The 19,698-nt window shown below is 34.7% G+C and overlaps 1 protein-coding gene across 2 annotated transcripts in view; it reads left to right on the plus strand.

The window, feature by feature from the left end:
* Window positions 1–19,698, plus strand: part of HDAC9 (histone deacetylase 9) — a 955,850-nt gene that overhangs the window by 860,803 nt on the left and 75,349 nt on the right. The window lies entirely within an intron of this gene.

Here is a 19,698-nt window from a genome sequence, read left to right on the forward strand (position 1 = left end):
TGGTGACAGAGAAAGAAATAGAATTCACATTCCCAAATCTGTCCTGTTCTCCAATGCACTGTCCAGAAGGAAAGCCTATACATATACAGGGACAGCAATTTGACAGTATGGCATATTGGGACCTGGATTACCAGCCAGATAGTTTGAGCATTATCATTTGCAGATATTAATAGGATTTTTGAAGGAGAAGTTCTAGAAGATGAATAATGGTTAATATTTAGACCTGTTTGATTAGATTGGAATATACAAAGAAATGACCTACTGGCAATTTTTGATTGAGAATTTGATATAGAAAAGGAAAGTAGTGATGGAGATTTCAGTCTTTAACTTAGTGATAATGGATGTAGCTGTAACAGTGAAAAGATTCACTGGTGGACAATGTTTGCAGAGGGAGGGTAGAGTATTGAAGGCAGAATGTTGGGAGAACCCATATTTTTCAGGTGAAGAAGGTAGAGAAGCTGGCAAGTAGATTCAGAGGAGGAGGGAAGAGAGGAGAACCTGAGAGTGTAATGCCACAAGGCCAGTTGAGAAGAGTTTCATAGAGCAGGGAAGAAAAAAAAAAGGTTAATGGTACAGAAAACCAGTGTATCATTCAAGAGATATTCTATAGACTAATGTATTTAAATGAGATATTTATTTATTTATAATTTTCTCCCATTTATTTATGCTAAGAATATACATAGGAATTACCTGCTTTTTTCACATGATCTTTAAAAATTGCCCCTAAATTAGGACACTAAAATAACCATGTTCTTATTACTTTTTATTACTTATTACCCATCTCTCCCCCACTAAAAAGTTAGTATATCCTTACATGATGTAGTCACACAACCATTTGAACCACTTATCACTACAGATGCTGCTATCTCAGTTTTTTTTCAAGCAGAAACAAAAATCTAAGTAGACCCACTTACTTGACTCAGTCAATTGAAATGCTGAAGTGTCCTAAGAACTTACTTTTACTTATATGTTCAGTGATGATAACAGTTGGAATTCACCAGAGTTCCCCCACTAACAAGCTTTGTTTTAACCCCACGAGCTGAAAAGTTGTTTTCCACTGAGAATCATTGTGATATTACATGTCTCAGATCCTCTATTCAAATCAAGCTATGCACTTTGAAGTAGTAGGTAATAAAGAGGCAAGTACCATACAGAAAACTTTCCTCAATAAATACTTAATAAATGATGAGTCATGATTAATTTAAAGGCCTAATTATAAAGACGATTCAACGTGCTTTGGGAAAATTTTATTATCTTTAAAAACATAAGTCAAAAGGGTACTTACGTGTCATTTTGCAAATGATTATTTCCAAAAAGCTGCCTATTACCACTATACCCTAAACTATTTATTTATCATTAGCAGAAAGTTTTCTTCATGTTGGCATTTTACTCTTTATAATTTATCATAAGAGTAACCAAATTGATAGTTAACAAGGTTTCATCTTAAATATGAGTAAAATAGTTTCCTTTTAATACTACCGTTTGGGAGAGCAAGGACACAGTTCCAACTGAGAAATCTTTCTAGTAGAGGAAAAAGGCTTTTATCATTCCAGAATTGACAGTTATGTAACTCATTATGATGGGCATGGCACTTTATATGGGTTTTACAAATATTAATATTTAAATATTGAGATGAGGCCCCCATATCTAAAACTTCCTGATAAAAATAACCCGCTGACATAAATTCATCATGTGAGAGCCCTTCTTGAAAGTGTATTTCATGGAAACTAGCGACAAAAGGAGGATAGCACTTGTAAAGGGAGGTTGGGGGGGGCTACCCAGGTTGCTCAGGTGGTTGAGCATCCTCTTCAAGCATGACTCTTGATTTCGGCTCAGGTCCTGATCCCAGAGTTGTGGGATTGAGCCCTGTGTTGGGCTCCTCACTGAGCATAGGACCTGCTTAAGATTCTTACTCTCTCCCTCTGCCCCTCTCCCCAATCATGCTCACTCACTCTCTCTAAAATAAAATTTAAAAAATAATAATTAAAAAAAGGGGGGAGGGGGGAGGTTGGGATACATCCTGGAGCAGGGAAGAGCTGAAAGGGCAGGTTGAAATGCTGTTTCCTATACTATTTCATGGAAACCCAAACTTGGAGTAACAAAGCACTCCATTATTTTTATACCTATTTATTTTACAGATAAACTGTTTTGCTTGTTTTTTGGCAGGCTTAAATCATTAACTACTACAAAGTTATAAAAGATATCAAGGGATCAACCCAAATCGCAAAGCTAGAAAGAACCTTAAAAATTTTGTAGTCAGACAGTACTCAGACCTCAGTTAAGGGACTTGTTTGAAATGCTGAATCTGAGTCTCATCCCAGAGATTTGGATTTCAACTTAGTTGAGAATGAGACTCAGGAATCTGCATTTTAATAAATACCCATATGATTATGTTTAGCTAGAGGTTAACCTCGCTTTAAGAGATACTTAGTCCAATCCTTTTGTTTGATCTTTAGAGAAATAAAAACTGAGAGATGGGAATTAGCTTTGCCAAGTAGGTCAGAGAACTTGAACTACAATTTAATTGATAATATCCACTGTAATTGTCGATTAAGGTTATCCAAATTCATAATCAGTGGTGCCACATTGGTTCTGTCACTGATGCTTCATAGGACTCGCTAGGTAATCTTTTCTAGAAACTAGCATTCTCTAGGCAATAAGAATCAACAGTTGTCTTGGGAGGTTTTAAGCAGCTGGCAGAGAACATCTGGATATCTCTTCAGAAAAATAATCTGTCTTTAATGAATTTAAGGTTGAAAGTTAGTATGAGAGTTACACAACTCTTTTGAGACATAATGGTTATCATAAAAGCCATATTCCTTTAGTAATCACTTTAAATTTCTTTTGTTATCTATTATTAATTAGGTAATTTGGGGAACCCGGTTGCATTTTTTTTTCCTGAAGCTGTAACTCTTATGACTAGGATAAGAAAAATGCCAACGGTCACATCATAATAAAATTCCCACATTTTTTAGCTCTAGGCTTGGCTGTTAACATCTAGATCCTGAAATTTTAACTATTTTTGGTAAATTTGGACTGAACTTTAAGGGAGGGGCAATAGATTCAACTGCTGCATATTCCAAGTGTATTCCAGTTTAACTCCCAGCCTCGTGCATCTGTGATTATCTTTAGTCTGAAAATCAGTTGCCTAATCTCATTACGGATACCTGTTGAAAGACATCCATGACCTCCCAGTTCTAATAATTGTAGAATTACCAGCAGATTATGCTCCTTCATTTATTCTTACACATACCCAGCTAATCCCAAAAGTCCTGGCAACTCCTCTTTATCTTTGATCTACCCATACTGAATGTAGCCTCCGCTTACTTCACTCTCTCAATATTCCAGTCTTTTCATCTTTCAGATCCCTTAAGTGCCTTGAAGTGTTTGACCTAAAATGCCACCACCCTCCCTGAAATACTCGGTTTTTGCAATGCTGAAGTTTTTAGGGTATTTTCTATAAGTTGAATAGTTTGGGTGTCATTAACAAAGATACAACCTTAAGATTCAAGACCTCTAGCATGATCAAAGGAAGCCTCCTTTTTCATTTCTCATAACTCCCAACTTGGAAAAACAGGGGAAAATGCAGGATAAAAGCCATGATGTTATGTGCTCTGCAATATTTAATTTTTTCTCCAAAGGATGATAGTTATATTCAAATGTGTGATGGATATATGAGGTACTTCCTATTTTCATCTCCCTTTAGTTCATTCAATGATTTTTTTTAATGTCAGGTGGGACCTATATCCTATAGCCCAAAACTACTTTGATAATAGATATTTAAAATAAAACCCCTTTTTTGGCAGATATTTGCAAATTTAATCATGGCATTTGTAAAGATTGTATAGGATCCGGGCCATGTTTGCACTGCAGACATTCTGCCACACAGTTGGAGAAGGGGCACTTTTTTAAGAGCTACTCTTTTGGGCTTATTAGATTCTTATGGGTTTTACTAAATGCTATGCTTTCCTTTGTAAGTGTTCTTTAAGTATTTCAATTAAATGGTGATTTCTTTTAAATATCAGCAATAACAAATGTGTAACAGAAGCCATGTATTACAGAATTCTTAATCTTTAACAAATACTTTCAGAGCCATTTCATATTTATTTAACATACAATTGCTATTTAATTTAATCTAAATTAAATGGTTGTTTGAAACCTATAATTTGCAAGGTTCTTGAATCACTTTTTATGGTAGGAAAAATGAGAAATCATCAGTTTTGCCCAGAGGGTAGATACTTATCTTTTAAAATCAGGTATTTTTGTCTTGAAATTAAAAACCTAGGTCATTTGGGAAATGGAATTACAAGGATTGTTTTTATCAATGAGTCACATGTCCTCATATTCCTTAAAAGAGAATTATTTGATTTTCAACCATTTAAAAAACCTTTAAAATTTAGCTGATACTAAAAAATTTAGCTGATGAATTATCATCTGTCTCATTTACAGGCATCTGTTCGTAAAATATATACAGTAGGACTCAGTATCGGGTTTTTGTTGTTTTTTTTTTTTTGTTTTTTTTTTTTTTTTTATTTTTGAGACAGAGAGAGAGCATGAACGGGGGAGGGTCAGAGAGAGAGGGAGACACAGAATCCGAAACAGGCTCCAGGCTCTGAGCTGTCAGCACAGAGCCCGACGCGGGGCTCGAACTCGTGGACCACGAGATCATGACCTGAGCCAAAGTCGGACGCTTAACCGACTGAGCCACCCAGGCACCCCTGTTGTTTGTTTTTGAAGAAAAGACCAGATTACTTTTGGTACTATGTGTTAGGTACTGTGCTAGTTGCAAACATAAATATAAAAGAAAAAAAAATAGTCATGAAGTAACCACAAGGATAAGTAGGACAAACTAATGGATCAACTTTTTGGCAATAGTCATTCACTGTAAGTGTTGCCATGTCTGTCATTATCTGAGCAGAATTTCAGGAATGCTGTCATGAATTAAGGCTACACTAAAGTTGAAAGGCAAACTTAGTTCCACAGGTTGGTTTGAAAGGTAATTATGTTTTTTTGGCAGGGACAGGAGGGCGGACAAGGTGGTGGTGGTAAAATATTTCTTTTCAAATTGTCAATATCAGAAAAATCAAAGTGGACATTTTTTCCTGAAAATTAGCCTTTATGAATATAAGTAAAAGCTTGAGTAGGAAGAAAGGGTTACAGTCATTGAAATTTGATGATTAGTATTCAGACATTATTAGTGCTACAACTATAGCACTAATACATTATACTAGTGCTTCAGTATTATTTGGATTTCAACACAGGCAAGTTGTATAAAGGACAAGTCCCAGATTCAACAAACCAGTTTCTTACTACAGCTTTCCACTGATTGTGTTGCTTCGACAAGTTAAGGTCTTTATAACTCATTCTCCCTTTTGGGCAGTTGTGTGATGAATAAATGAGATAATACTGAATTTAAAATACATAGCATGGTTCCTAGTGATATTAGCTCTCACTAACATTAGTTTATAAGTGATATAAGGGTAGGGACTGTCTTTGTTGTGCTCAAAACTATATCCTCATTAGCTAGCATGGTTCCTGTCATGTAGCAGCTTCTCAACAAATATTTCTGAAATGAATGGATCAGCTGCAATTATTTTATTGAGTCTTCTTGAAGGCATGGCATTCTAGTTTCACTGTGTATAAAAGTAAATTAACGAAATTCCTTATGAATATTGTACTGTGTGAAAAACAGTCTATGACAAGAAGGACTTGACTTTTCTCTTTGCTGTGTTGTATTTCTTTGAGCCTTAACTTCTTCCGCAGACTCCTCCTCACCACTCTTTGAAAATAATTTTCTATTTATACTGGCCATAGTATTTTTTAAAAAGCATTCTTAAAGAAAGGAAAAGAGATTTTCTATAGTAGGTATATCTTAAGAGCGTAACATTTTTCACTGCCTCATTTTCTTTACCTTTCTCCAAAAAATGCTCTACATTTTGTTGAGCTTCGCTCAATGTGAAATTCTATTTTGAGGATTTGTGGCAACCAGTGGCAAGCAAGTCTATTGACACCATTTTTTCAACAGCATTTGTTTTGTTGCATGTGTCTGTGTCTCATTAAAGTAATTTTTGCAGTATTTCAAACTTTTAATTATTATTATATTTTTTATGGATTTCTGTTGTAAGAAATATTTGAGGTTACTACTGTAATTGTTTTGGGGCACCACAAACTGTGCCTATATAAAAAGGTGACTAACTTAATCAATAAATGTTGAATGTGCTCTAGCCATAGCCATTATACCATCTTTCTCCATCTCCTCAAGCCTCCCTGTTCTTTGAGATGCAAAAATATTGAAATTAGACCAATTAATAACCCTACAGTGGCCTGTAAGTTTTCAAGTAAAAGGAAGTCATCCATCTCTCACTTTAAATCAAAAACGAGAAATGATTAAGCATAGTGAGGAAGACATGTTGAAAGCCAAGATAAGCCAAAAGTTAGGCCTCTTGCACCATACACTTGGCCAAGTTGTGAATTCAAAGGAAACGTCCTTGAAGGAAATTAAAAGTGCTACTCCACCAAACTCATGAATGATGGAAAGTGAAACAGCCTCATTGCTGACATGGAGAACTATTTAGTGGTCTGGATAGAAGACCACAGCAGCCACAACACTCCCTTAAGCCAAAGCCTAATCCACAGCAAGGCTCTAACTCTCTTCAATACCGTGAAGGCTGAGGGAGGTGAGGAAGCTGCAGAAAAAAAGTTCAAAGCTAGCATACGTTGGTTCATGGGGTTTAAGGAAAGAGGCCATCTCTGTAACATAAAAGTGCAAGGGGAAGCAGCAAGTGCTGATGTGGAAGCTGCAGCAACGTATCCAGAAGAGGTAGCTAAGATAATTAATGAAGGTGACCACCCTAAACAATAGATTTTCAATGTACACAAAACAGGCTTCTATTGGAGGATGATGCCACCAAGGACTTTCATAGCTGAAGAGGAGAAGTCAGTGCTTGGCTTCAAAGTTTCGAAGGACAGGCTGACCCTCTGGTTAGGGGCTCATGCAGCTGGTGACTTTAAGTTGAAGCCAGTGCTCATTTACCATCTGAAAATCCTGGGGCCCTTAAGAATTATGCTAAATCTACTCTGCCTGTGCTCTATAAATGGAATAAGAAAGCCTGGCCGACAGCACATCTGTCCACAACATGGTTTACTGAATATTTTAAGCCTGCTGTTGAGACCTAGTGTTCAGAAGAAGAGATTCCTTTCAAAATATATGACTGCTCATTGACAGTGCACGTGGTCAGCCAAGAGGTCTGATGGGAACGTACAATGAGATGAATGTTGTTTTCGTGGCTGCTAACACAGCATCCGTTCTGCAGTCCGTGGATCAAGGAGTAATTTCCACTTTCAAGTCTTCTTATTTAAGAAATACCTTTCACAAGGCAGTGGCTGCTATAGATAGTGATTCCTCTTATGGCTCTGGCCAGAGTCAATTGAAGACCTTCTGGAAAAGTTGCATCACTCTAGATGCCTTTAAGAACATTGCGATTCGTGGGAAGAGGTCAAATTTTCAACATGCATAGGAGTTTGGAAGATGTTGATTCCAGCCCTCGTGGATGACTTGGAGGGATTCGAGACAGCAGTGGAGAAAGTAACTGCAGATGTGGTGGAAGTAGCAAGAGAACTAGTATTAGGAGTAGAACCTGAAGATGTGTCTGCATTGCTGCAACCTCATGATAAAACTTGAATGGATGAGGAATTCCTTTTTATGGATGAGCAAAAAAGTTGTTTCTTGAGATGGAATTGACTCCTGGTGAGGATGCTGTGAAGATTATTGAAATGATAACGAAGGATTTAGAATATCATATAAACCGAATTGGTAAAGCAGCAGCTGAGTTTGAGAGGATTGACTCCTGTTTTGAAAGAACCCAGTCCTGTGGGTGAAATACTATCAAACACCACATGCTACAGAGAAATCCATGGACAAAAGTAAAAGTCCACTGATGTGGCAAATGTTCCTGTTGTCTAATTTTAGGAAATGGCCACGGTCACCCCAACCTTCAGTAGCCACCACCTCAGTCAGTCAGTCAGCAGCCATCAGCATCCAGGCAGTACCCTCCACCAGCAAAAAGGTAATGCCTTGCTGAAAGCCCAGATGGTCATTAACATTTTTTTTGGTGATGAAATACTTTTAATTAAGCTATATACATGGATTTTTTAGACATAATCCTATTGCACATTTAATTAACTAGTTATAGTGTAAACACCACTTTTATATGTACAGGGAAACCAAGAAATTCATTTGAGTAATTTCATTGAGATATTCACTCTTGTAGTGTTCTGGAACTAAATCCACAATATCTCCGAGGTATGCGTGTTTCATCCTAGGCTCTGAATCCACAAAGTTGGGTTATGTTTTAAGAGCAGGGATTGCAGAGTCAGGGGTTTCAAATCTTACCTGTGCTGTTTTACCTTAGACAGTGTACCTAATCTCTCTGTTTGTTTTCTTTTCTACAGTGACAGTAATGATAATAACTTCTGGGGGGGGGGTGCTGGGAAAGGGGTTGAGCATTAAAGAAGTTGTAAAGTGTTTAGCACAGAGACTCTGCTGCACTAAGTTTTGTGTAAATTAGCTGTTATCACACATTCAGCCAGTCTGCTTTATGTCTCTCTACTATTTATGTCTCAGTTTTTAATTAACATAATAACAATGCCCAACACTCTACTAGGCAATGGATATACCAACCCAAGAAAGAGATGGTCCCTGTTTATACCCTGTAAGGGTGAACTCACAAATTAAGTAGTATATAGAGAAAAATAAGTATGAGGAGGCACATAGGAATAATTCTTTACAGTGGTTTTAGGATGTTGCTTATGTTGAATTTAAAGGATGAGTAGGAGCTGACTTAACATGGACAGCATATTTCATCAGCAGAAGCTCATATTTATGGGCACTATTTGATTCATCAAACTGTATAGATAGTAATCTCTAAATCAAGGGAAGACTAAATGTCAGGGAATGGCAGAAGATGGAGCTGGAGAAATCATACCTTGAAGGCTGTGAATTTAATCCTGAAAGGTGAAAGAAGTCAATGACAGGTGGTTAGATGCCTGGTATTTTGAGCTCACTGCTGTATCTGAGTGAGCCTAGAGTTTTCTACTGGCATGCTTGCTTATTTCTGTGCTCAGAGTTTTCTCCTAACTTGTTCACCCTTTCAGCCATATAAGACTTCCCAGAATTCCTTGAATATAAGATATATTAATTAGAAACACCTTGCAGTGTACAACCAGATGTGGCCAATGATCATGTGGCCAATGATCACTTTCAACTGAAAGTATTACTGAAGTATTTATTTCAGCTGAAAACTCCTCACAGCCTTATTGTTTCCCAACAAACCATCTTCCCCAGATCCAATGAACAGTATGCTCAGGCATTGCCAAGGTACTTGTTTTATACCTCAATGTACTGGCACATGGCACTTAATGGAGAAAATGAGTGGGGATGAGTGAGGACATGGTGACATGCATTGGTTACTTCATCTTTTAGGTGAAAAGTAAACATGTTTTATTTTATTTTTTTGGTTTTTTTTTTCACTTATTTTAAACAGGCAGTAATCAGTGGATAAGGCTTCAGACTCTAAAGCCTGAATTGAGTCCTGACATTACTATATTGTAGTTGTGTGACCTGGGGAAAGTTATTCAACTTCTCTTTGTTTGCTTCTCTATAGAAAGTTTGATATTCTCTGTAGCTACCTAATGAGGTTGGTGTGACTATTAAATGAAATATGTCTACACAGTCCAAGGACCTGGCATAGAATAAATGTTTTAGAATTTATAATTGTTGTAATTGTTTAGTTGTAGTTTTCAACTTTCCTTATACTCTCAATTTACCTCATAAATTAGAATTACATTAATTTTTCTTAGACCTGCAATATATTCAGGGGTATGTGAAAACTTAGTAGCTAAAATACTACCCACTTATTACCTCATGGTTCTGTAGGTCACAAGTCTGGGGAGACTCAGCTGAGTTCTCTGCTTCAGGTCTCACAAAGCTGATATATTATGCAAGAAAACTCCTTATTAAGATTCTGAGGAACAATCCTCTTCTGAGTTCATTCAGGTTGCTGGCTGAAATTCGGTCCCTTACAGTTATAGAACTGAGGTTCTCATTTCTTTGCTGGCTAGAAATTACCAACATTCCTTCTTACATGACCCAACAATGTTCAATCTATTAATGATGCATCAAGCCCTTATTATGCCTCAAATATCTCCAAGTTCCTCTTATGGGGCCACCTGAACAAAACTCTTTGCTTATAAAGGGTTCATATGATTAGATTATCTATCCACCCTCTTTCTGCTCAACACTGTTCCAAATTTCCCTTTTGTTACTTTTTCAAATTAAATTTTTTTCCATACTACAGGAGTATATAATATGCATAGGTTCTACCCACACTCAAGAAGAAGGGGATTATATAAGGGCAAGACTTATCAGAGTCATTGAGGATCATTCTGAGAATTCTGACTACCATACTAATTTAAATATAATCAAGTAAAACTTGAACATGCTCATTCCAAATTCACTCATTCTATCAATAAACACATACTGAACACCTACCATGTACCAAGCTGTATGTTAGGTTTGAAAGTATTAATCAATTCTTGGCAATTTACTATTTCAAAATAGGTTTTTAAAAAGCAGGATTGTCTGAATATGTTGCTTCCTGTTCTCCAAACTTACTTTTCCACTCTCCAGTTTTGCTTTCTGGAACTATAATAAGTATGATCCTGTGTCAGCATAATTGAGTATTCTAGAACTAGGTTTACTAATGGGAAAACTAAATAAATGAAAAGAATGATACCATGTATAATATATTGCAGATTTATCTAATAGACCTTTTAAAGCATTAAGAGGTATCCTGAGGTGAGGAAGTAATAGTTACTGATATTGCCTGTGTGACAAGTACTGGATAGATGTATTTACAGACATTATTTCACTGCAACCAACCAGTGTTACTATTCCTGTGTCGGAAATGGGAAGCTGAAGCAAAGATATACAAATGTCTAACAGTGTAAATGTTTGGGTATGTCCTCCATTATCCTCTGAGTTTCCTCTAAGCAGATGTATATCTTCCATCTATTAAACTTTATTAAAAATGTGTTTATTTTATAACAGTTCTCTTTTTCTATGTTAAATTTTATTTATCTGGGTAAGTGTTCCTTATATTTTAGTTCCTTGGAGGCAGGAACTATATCTTACTCTTCCATGTATTTCCCTGGCTATTATTGGAGTATATGCTCAGTAAATACTGGTTGAATTTGAGTAGTGCAAACTACTATAATGGGATCATCATTCCTTAGCATGAGTCTGTTCTGCTCTTATTCCATCTCACTTAGCCAATTATGCATGAGCATCCATGAGAGAATAGATCCCATGTGTTTGATACATTATTGAAAACAGCAGTAAAAACTGGTGATTGGCAAATCAAATTGCACTTAGGGCTTGGCAAAAAAAAAATGTTGATGGGTAGAAAAGAATGGTCTTACAATGTCCAAAAGCATTTTCTAGGGATTTTTTTCCTTGCTGGTTTTATATTTGTGTATTTTAAGGGAAATTTATTTCACATGTTTCTGGTTTGTTTACACTTAACACACCAAAGCAATGATTTGTAAAAGCAATTTGGTATCTAGGAACTCTTTCTAAAGTTCCTTTTGAACTGGAAATCATGTCTGAAAATACGGGCAGTATTAATAGCTATGAATTGGCTGAATGGTAAGAAATGCACTCACTGAGAGCTTTGTTCTCACCCCAACTATATTAACAGTTTGCCTTTATAATTCACCTTTTTAGATACTACTTTTCTCATCCTTAAAATGAAAAGATTGGAATATATAATCTTAAAATTCACTTCTAGATCTAAAATTCCATGATTAAAATCTTTTATTAAAAAATATATTAAAACTGCTATTTGCCAGGCTCTGTTCGATGTACTGTTTTTTTTTTTTTGAGGTGGCTTTTTATGATTTAAATATTCATTTCAAATATGAAAGAATAATCTTTAGTTCTATTTACAGGTGAAAAAACTCAGATTCACATATCTATTTGAAGTATCAGATTTACATATAATACTTTCGCACATAGTAGGAATTTAGTAAATGTTGATTTGTAAGTGGATCATAGTTGGAGAGAGGGAGGGAGGGAGGGAGGGATGGATAGTCAAAATGCCAGTCACCTTTCTTGCCATCTTATTCTCAGGAATTCTTCAGGAAATGTTTTCCAATTTAATTTTTCAGAAATAATGACACTGAATTCTGTTGTCTCAGACTTCAAGATACAAACCAACTATTCGTTTGTTTTCAAAAGATGCCAAGAATATAAATTCACCTCCTGGAGCATCACTGACTAGAACACTAAAGGGATTTTTACTGTAGTTGAAAGTACCTTCTTTAAAACATATGCAATATTTATAGGGCTGTTTAGAATAAGCCAACTGAAAGATTTAATGATAATAATCTCCATATTCCTTCTAAAATTGATTTCCGGTTTCAATGAACTTGGAAAGAGTCCTAGGACATCAAATAAATAAAGATCTTAGCATGAAATGAATCTTCAGAATATGTTCATAAATTTACATTTTAAACATGACCAAAATATATATATATTTGCCCATTATTAAGGTGATACTTTAATGAAAATTTTTCATTTGCTTGGAATAAACCTTTCTGGCTACAGATGAAAAGATTTTATGGTAGCGACAATGGTTTTGTGAGTTAAATGATCCCAACATCATCAGGAACGAATCACAAGTGCCTACCATATGAATTACAGCACCATGAGTCTTAAAAAGGTATTTCTGTGGAAAGCATTCTTCCCATCTGTAACAATCAGATTCTGCTTTGAAGTCCTGCTAGAGAGTCTTACAATACATGAGACAGCCACATGCTACCCAAACTTCTCTCTCAGCTTGAGTTTGACTGCACTTTCCCAAAGAACAACAGGGCAACTTAATGATGAAAGGGTTTAGAGAGGAAAATGGCTACAGCTTTTGTAATTACACTTCACTGTATGTGCATTCTCCAGTGATCCTTTCTGGATACAACTGTGGAAATTTTTCCAGTGGATGTGCAAAATTAAATTTCACATTAAAATGGGACAAAAGTGTGTATTCTTTGATCTCTCCTATATTGAATCTACAGTGTAGTCTTCACAAATATTTCTGGCCCAAATGAAACTAACCTGCTAAAAATGAGTAAATTATTATTGAGACTTTTTAACTATATCAGAAAGAGTTAGAAAAATGATATAAATCAATAACACATAAGGTGTCAGTATTTCAAGACACTGTCACTAATGCTGATTTCCACTCCACTACTTCTCCTGAAGGGGTGTGGGAGTGAGGATTGCCTCTGTCATCCTGTTTTGTTTTGTTTTTTTCACTTGAAGCTTTCCTCAACAGACAGAAAATAATAGTGTAGAAACACTTGAGTGACTGGAAGACTGACATCAGCAAAGTTAAGAGATTAATGTGAGTAGAATTAAAAAGACTTGTTTACTCACTTTGTGTCTATTTCTTTATTAACCAAATGAATCATGACTCAGGTACTTTCTCTGGCATTGGTTGCTGATTCTAAACTCTAATCTATTACAAGAGGGCAAAATAGCAATGGTAACTATACTGTAGGTTAGAGAGAAGTCCCTCTTCAATGTACAATAGAATCTCTCAGTCTTAGCTTGCGTAAAGAATTCTAATTCAGCCATTTTTGTAATTTCATAATAGAAATAGTCTATCTGGGATTATCTCTCATTTCCCTGGGCTTCTATAATAATGTTTCGGTTATCCACAACAGGCATTGCTGAATATACCTAGGTTCTAAAGGAATGAAGTTTATAGAGTTTGGGAACGTTGTTCCCATTTTGCCTTTATATGTTTTACTATTTACGTTCTATCTCATCTCTGATAAAAAAGGAAAGCTAGCAATAAAAAGAACAGGCCTCTTTCCATAATTAAAAAAAATACATAATAACACTAGCATCAAATAAGTGCTAATATGTAGTGGCCATTTTAACCTTACAGGAGGATATTATTTACAATCATATATGAAACTGAAAACCTAGTAACAATTTAAAAATCTAAACACAGAATTGGTTGGTATAGTAATACATTTAAAATAACATTGTAGAGGACTTGAAAAATGTTTCCCACTATTAATATTTGTAAATGTAAGTTAAAAGATTATAATATGATCCTGTTTTATTTTTAAAATACACAAAAACAACAAACATGAAATACTACAAAAGTGGAATTGGTATCTTTGACAGGACTGTGGATTTATTATTATATATATTACAATTATTTTACTATTATAAATTTTATTATTAAATATTAGACACTACATTTATGTAATATATAACTACACATATACTTATATATTATACTATTTATTTTATTTACTATTCATTATTTTCTATTATTTTCTAAATTTTCTACAATGAATATGTGTTTCGTTTTCAAAACAGTCTTTTTTTTAATGACAGTTAAAATAAAGCTAGTTAATGTTGTTTCCTTTCACTACCACTATTCTCTGGGAACTATGTGGGGAACATCAGATGAAGTGGTAGAGACATGCCATTTAGAAGGATGAATCCTTTTTTGTCCTATGACTTAACTATTAAATACATATCTAAAGTTTAATTGTTGAATGCTATTTGAGCAACTTTTCATTTCAAACTACTTTTCTGAACTAGTAAAATTGCTGACACAATATGATTTTGGCCAGAAGTAACACCCCATAGAATATCAAGAAATCAAATTGAAACTGATAATTTGAACCACTAACATATTTACAGCTTACTTAATAATTCTTTAAAGAAGCAAAAAATTAAATTTGCATCTAGTAAATCAACAGAACTGAACAGAAGATTTCTAACTCAAAATGCCCTTCCAATTCTCTTGCTCATTGGTGTCTCAGTTTTAGTAGTTACCAATTCACCTGTGTTTGGTCATGAAAAGAAATGACATGCTACAATGTAGCTTCCTTCTCATGCTTGTCATTTAATGCTGATTAAATTAAATTAATATGATGCTCTTTAAAATAACCAGGCTGCACACAGGATTCTTTAGTGTAGTAGTAGCAGCAGCAGTAGTATATTAGCGTTAGTACTTTGTTAAAGCCTCATTCTGGAAGTTCTTCTCAAAAGAGTTTAAGGTACCGAATTTCACTTTGAAAGAAGTATTTCTTGGAGAATGCCGTCACAGTCAATGCAGTAAAGTAATAGGGAAGACTGCCAAGTCTGATTTTCAATGACTCTATACTGATTTCACTGACTAACCTGTGCCTGCCCATCTTGCTACACCACAGGTTCCTCTCTAAGCTCTACTCCCATGCCACCCCCCAAAAATAATCCAGAAGCTAAAGGTCTATATGGACCCTAAGAACCCAGTTCCATCACCATATCTGGTGATTGCTTGAGCCCAAGATGCACCATGTTACAGAGATGTGTTTTTCTGCTTGATCACTTTTTTTCTACAAGCCCTCACACTCAGGACACTAACCCCCTTGAAAAAACAAATCACTGGCTATGGTTTCTGCTGTCATTTTTCAACTCTTCAGGCTAAGTTTGCTGTAACAAGCAGGATGAGCTTTTGTGCCTTTTGTGAAGATAGAAGTAAAAACTATTAAATGCGGCTTGCAATTATGCCTATTAAAATATTAAACACACACTCATGCACGCACGCACACACACACAGACACACACACACACCACTGAAAGTTTTGTCTCACATGTCCTGAAATATAATACCTTGACATTAATAGCCATGCTTGGCTTCTTAAATACCTCATATATATGTACAGCAGTAATGGACACAGTAGAACTCGGGCTAACAAAGCTAAACAGTTATAATTGAATTCCTTACTTTGATTGGAAGAGAGGCCACAGGCCTTATAGAAATTCATTTCTTTACTTCACTTGAATGTTTTGTGCATGCATAACTCAAAAGTTCAGCTGCTTCAATCTGTGGTTCAAAATCACATGGGTAACATGTGAATGGAAATAAACCCTGTAGGTAAAAGAATGAGGAATTTGGATAGAGATCAAACATTAGCTTCATTCCATTCTTTCCTTCCACTTTTTACTATCCCATCTAAATTTGGTATTTTATGGGACTTTTTTTTTTATTTCCAGAGGAAAAAGTGAACTTAAATCAGATTTGAGATTTTCTCTCTTTCTCTCTTTTTCCAAATCCATGTGATTTGATCTGCTCAGTAATGACTTTAGATAATTCTCAATTGTTAGGAACCTTTAGTATAAAAGATATAACATACTGGCTTGATTTATTATTATGTGTTTTTAAGCTCTCACTATAGCCCTGGGTTAGGTTATAGAAAAAGCTGTTCTGAATATTTCACAATATTATTAGCAGAAATATTTACCTTTTTGCCTGTATGTAAGTATTGTATTTCTTTTTTATTTTCTAGATTGGAAGTCGTTACTATGTGCTATTAACTTTGAACATTTCTAAGCATTAGGGATCAGAACTTTGCATCACATTTTCTGAAGGCTTAGCATTCTTTTTATAGTAGTCAGGTAAGAAGGTAGAGTTTAGTGTGGCCATCCTCATTTCTAAGTGACCTGTGGAAAAACTCTTATTGGTACCGTAATGCGGTCCGTAAGAAGTGAAAAATATTGCAGTGCTTGAAAACAGTTTTTATTTAATTTTAAAATACTTTTTAGAATAATTTCTGCCAACTATTTAGCAACATATAGTAATTATAAAATTACTATTGTGACTTCTATCAGAGTAGTAGCTAAGTGGATAGAATCAACAATGAAGTGCTTCAAGGTAATGGGGGAAGTGAACTCATCTTATTCATGGCTAACCTCAAGTGCTAGACCAGAACTGAAATTCTAGATGGTTATGGTTTATTGGGTAGATATCTCAGTGCATTCCAAGGATGAAGATGATATTTTTCTGTCGTTCCAAAATGGAAGCAACATACTTTGGTTTGGGGTCTCATTGTTTCACAACTTTATAGGCTTTCATTTAGTTCTACCAACTTTATTCTGAGAATTTCCTTTCTTTTCAAACAAAACCCCACAATGCTTAAGAATAGAGGTCAGGCTTATAAGTATCCCAGGCAGGCTTGCAGAGCATGCACTTCCATATTCAAGATTATTCTTTCAAGTTCTTATGGATGTAGAAATATTCTAAATATTGTAAATACTATATGAATGAGGAAAAATGAAATAATGTCCTTTGTACTTTAGAATGGATAATGCAAGAAGCTAAAAATTGAATTAATGTAAACATGGAAAAATTAATGACAATACTATAAAGACAAAAAAGATCATTGGTTTGCAAGTGTTGAAGGGTGAATAGGAAGAATAAATAGGTTGACAACAAGGGCTTTTTAGGGCAGTGAAACTATTCTAAATGATACTATAATGGTAGATACATGCCATTATGCATTTGTCAAAACTCACAGAACCATACAGCACAAAGCGTGAATCCTAACTGTTGACTTTTATTAACAATAATATATCAACACTGGCTTATCAATTATAGAAAATATACCACACTAACAATGCAAGATGTTAGTTATAGAGGAAATGATAGCAAAGGGGTGGGATAGTATAGTTGAATGCTCTGTACTTTCTGCTCAATTTTTCTTTAAATCCAAACTGCTTTAAAAAATAAAGCCTGTTAATTATTAAAAATATAATTGATTTAAAACTAAAATTTTTATTCCTTACAAGTTCTTAAACCATATTTTAAAAATGAAATGCCATATTGAGCACATGGTTTTATTTCTTTTCATTTATCTTATTTTTTTGCAATTGTCCTTAAAATTGGACAGGTTGGATACAATGTTACATTTTTTTTATGTTGAATGAGAGACATTTACATCTGGCATTATGAGAGTCTATACATCCTGAAACACTTCTACATGAAAATATCAAAACTACTTTTTAAAACTATGAATGATTTCCAAAAAGATGAAGGAAGGTGAGCAAATACTATAGCTGTTGGCTAACCTGGGCTATCCCAAATTCTCCAGCTGGATAGAGCTTGAACATTAATAGACTACTACATACTGGGAAAGGGAGTCAAAGTCTTGGGCCTCTGAAGGGAGAGGTTTTTATTGGAGACCAACATAAAGGTAGGAGAAAGGGCCAACTGTAAGAAAAAGGGTGAATGGAAGAGGAAATTCTGATGAATAAAACTATAAGTCTATCTTACCTAGGGCTATACTGGAGGAAATTTCAAAAGAAATAAAAAGGGAAAAACTATTTTTTTTCCATGAGAATTTGTAATCAAGTTTTGGAGTCCACATTTACAATAATTGTGCATTAAAAAAGAGTCCCTTTAATCTAAGAATTTAAAATTGATCCTAGCTGATGGTATCCCAGCCATCCAGTAGAAGCAAACAAAATCACACTCAACCCACGTTTCAAAAATAAATATCAAGTTCAATTAAGGCTTCAAAAACTTCTCACATAGGAAGTTCCAGTGTATATGGGCTCAAAAAAAAACAAAAACAAAAACACCTCAAAACATAGAAGAGAGAGAATTAAGACAATGAGGGTGAATCATCAGAAAAATAAATAGTAAGACGAGGCTCTAAAGACTTTGAATAACAGATACAGGATATATAATAATAATGGGTAAAGAAATAGAATGAAGAAATGAGCAAAGACTAACAAACTATAAAAGGAACTAAGAAGTTATGAAATCTGACCAAATAGGACATCTGTAATTGAACAATATAATCACTGAAATGAAAATACCAGTATAAATGTTAAACAGCAGGTTAGACACATCTGGAAAAAGAAAGGCTAGAAAGTAGATCTAAAATTAAAATACCTGTAATGCAGGACAGAAAGAGACATACACAATATGAAAGAAACCTTACGAGACATTGAGGATATAATGACAGTAACCACATATATCTAATTGGAATTCCAAAATAGGAAAATAAATAACATTGTTTCAATAAATTTGAACAATTAAACAAATTTCTAGAAAAATGTAACTTATGAAGATATAGAAAGCATGAGTAGCCCTATAATCTCCAAAAAATTTTTTTCAATAGTTAAAAATCTTCCTCAAAGAAAACACAAAACTCAAATGGTTTTACGGAAGATTTCTACCCAACTTTCTAGAATGAGATCATGGAAAAAGGGGGTCCCAACCACATCAAAATTCAACATGGTCAATACAGGAGTGCAAAATTATAGATTAACCCCATTCATGAACATAGGTGAAAAAATCCTAAACAAAGCACTAGCAAAACAAATCCAGCTGTGTACAAAACAGATAATTACATCATAACCAAGTTTATTTTGCTTTATAAATTTAATGATGGCTTAATATTAATAATATTAATGTTACAACACTATGAAATTATAGGAGAAAAACATCTCATTGTGGTGTAAATAATTTAACACCTATTTGTAATAAAAACTTTAATTCAAAGTAGAAATAGAAAGGTCCTTCCTGAAACTGAATGAAACCGCAATACGATGCCATGATTCATTCACTTATTTGGTAAGTTATACCAAATATTGGCAAAGATGTGACTGAACTAGAATTTTTATATACACTGCTTCTCAGAGTGGGGATTGATTATATAACATTTTACAAATAATCTGGTATTATTTAGCAGATTTTAAGCCATAGAGATTTCACTCCACTGTTGCACATGTGAACCACAAGAGTGATATAAGAACATTCATGGAGGCATTGTTTGTAATAATAAAACACT

This window comes from Panthera tigris, chromosome A2 (genome assembly GCF_018350195.1).
Source record: "Panthera tigris isolate Pti1 chromosome A2, P.tigris_Pti1_mat1.1, whole genome shotgun sequence".
NCBI lineage: Eukaryota > Metazoa > Chordata > Mammalia > Carnivora > Felidae > Panthera > Panthera tigris.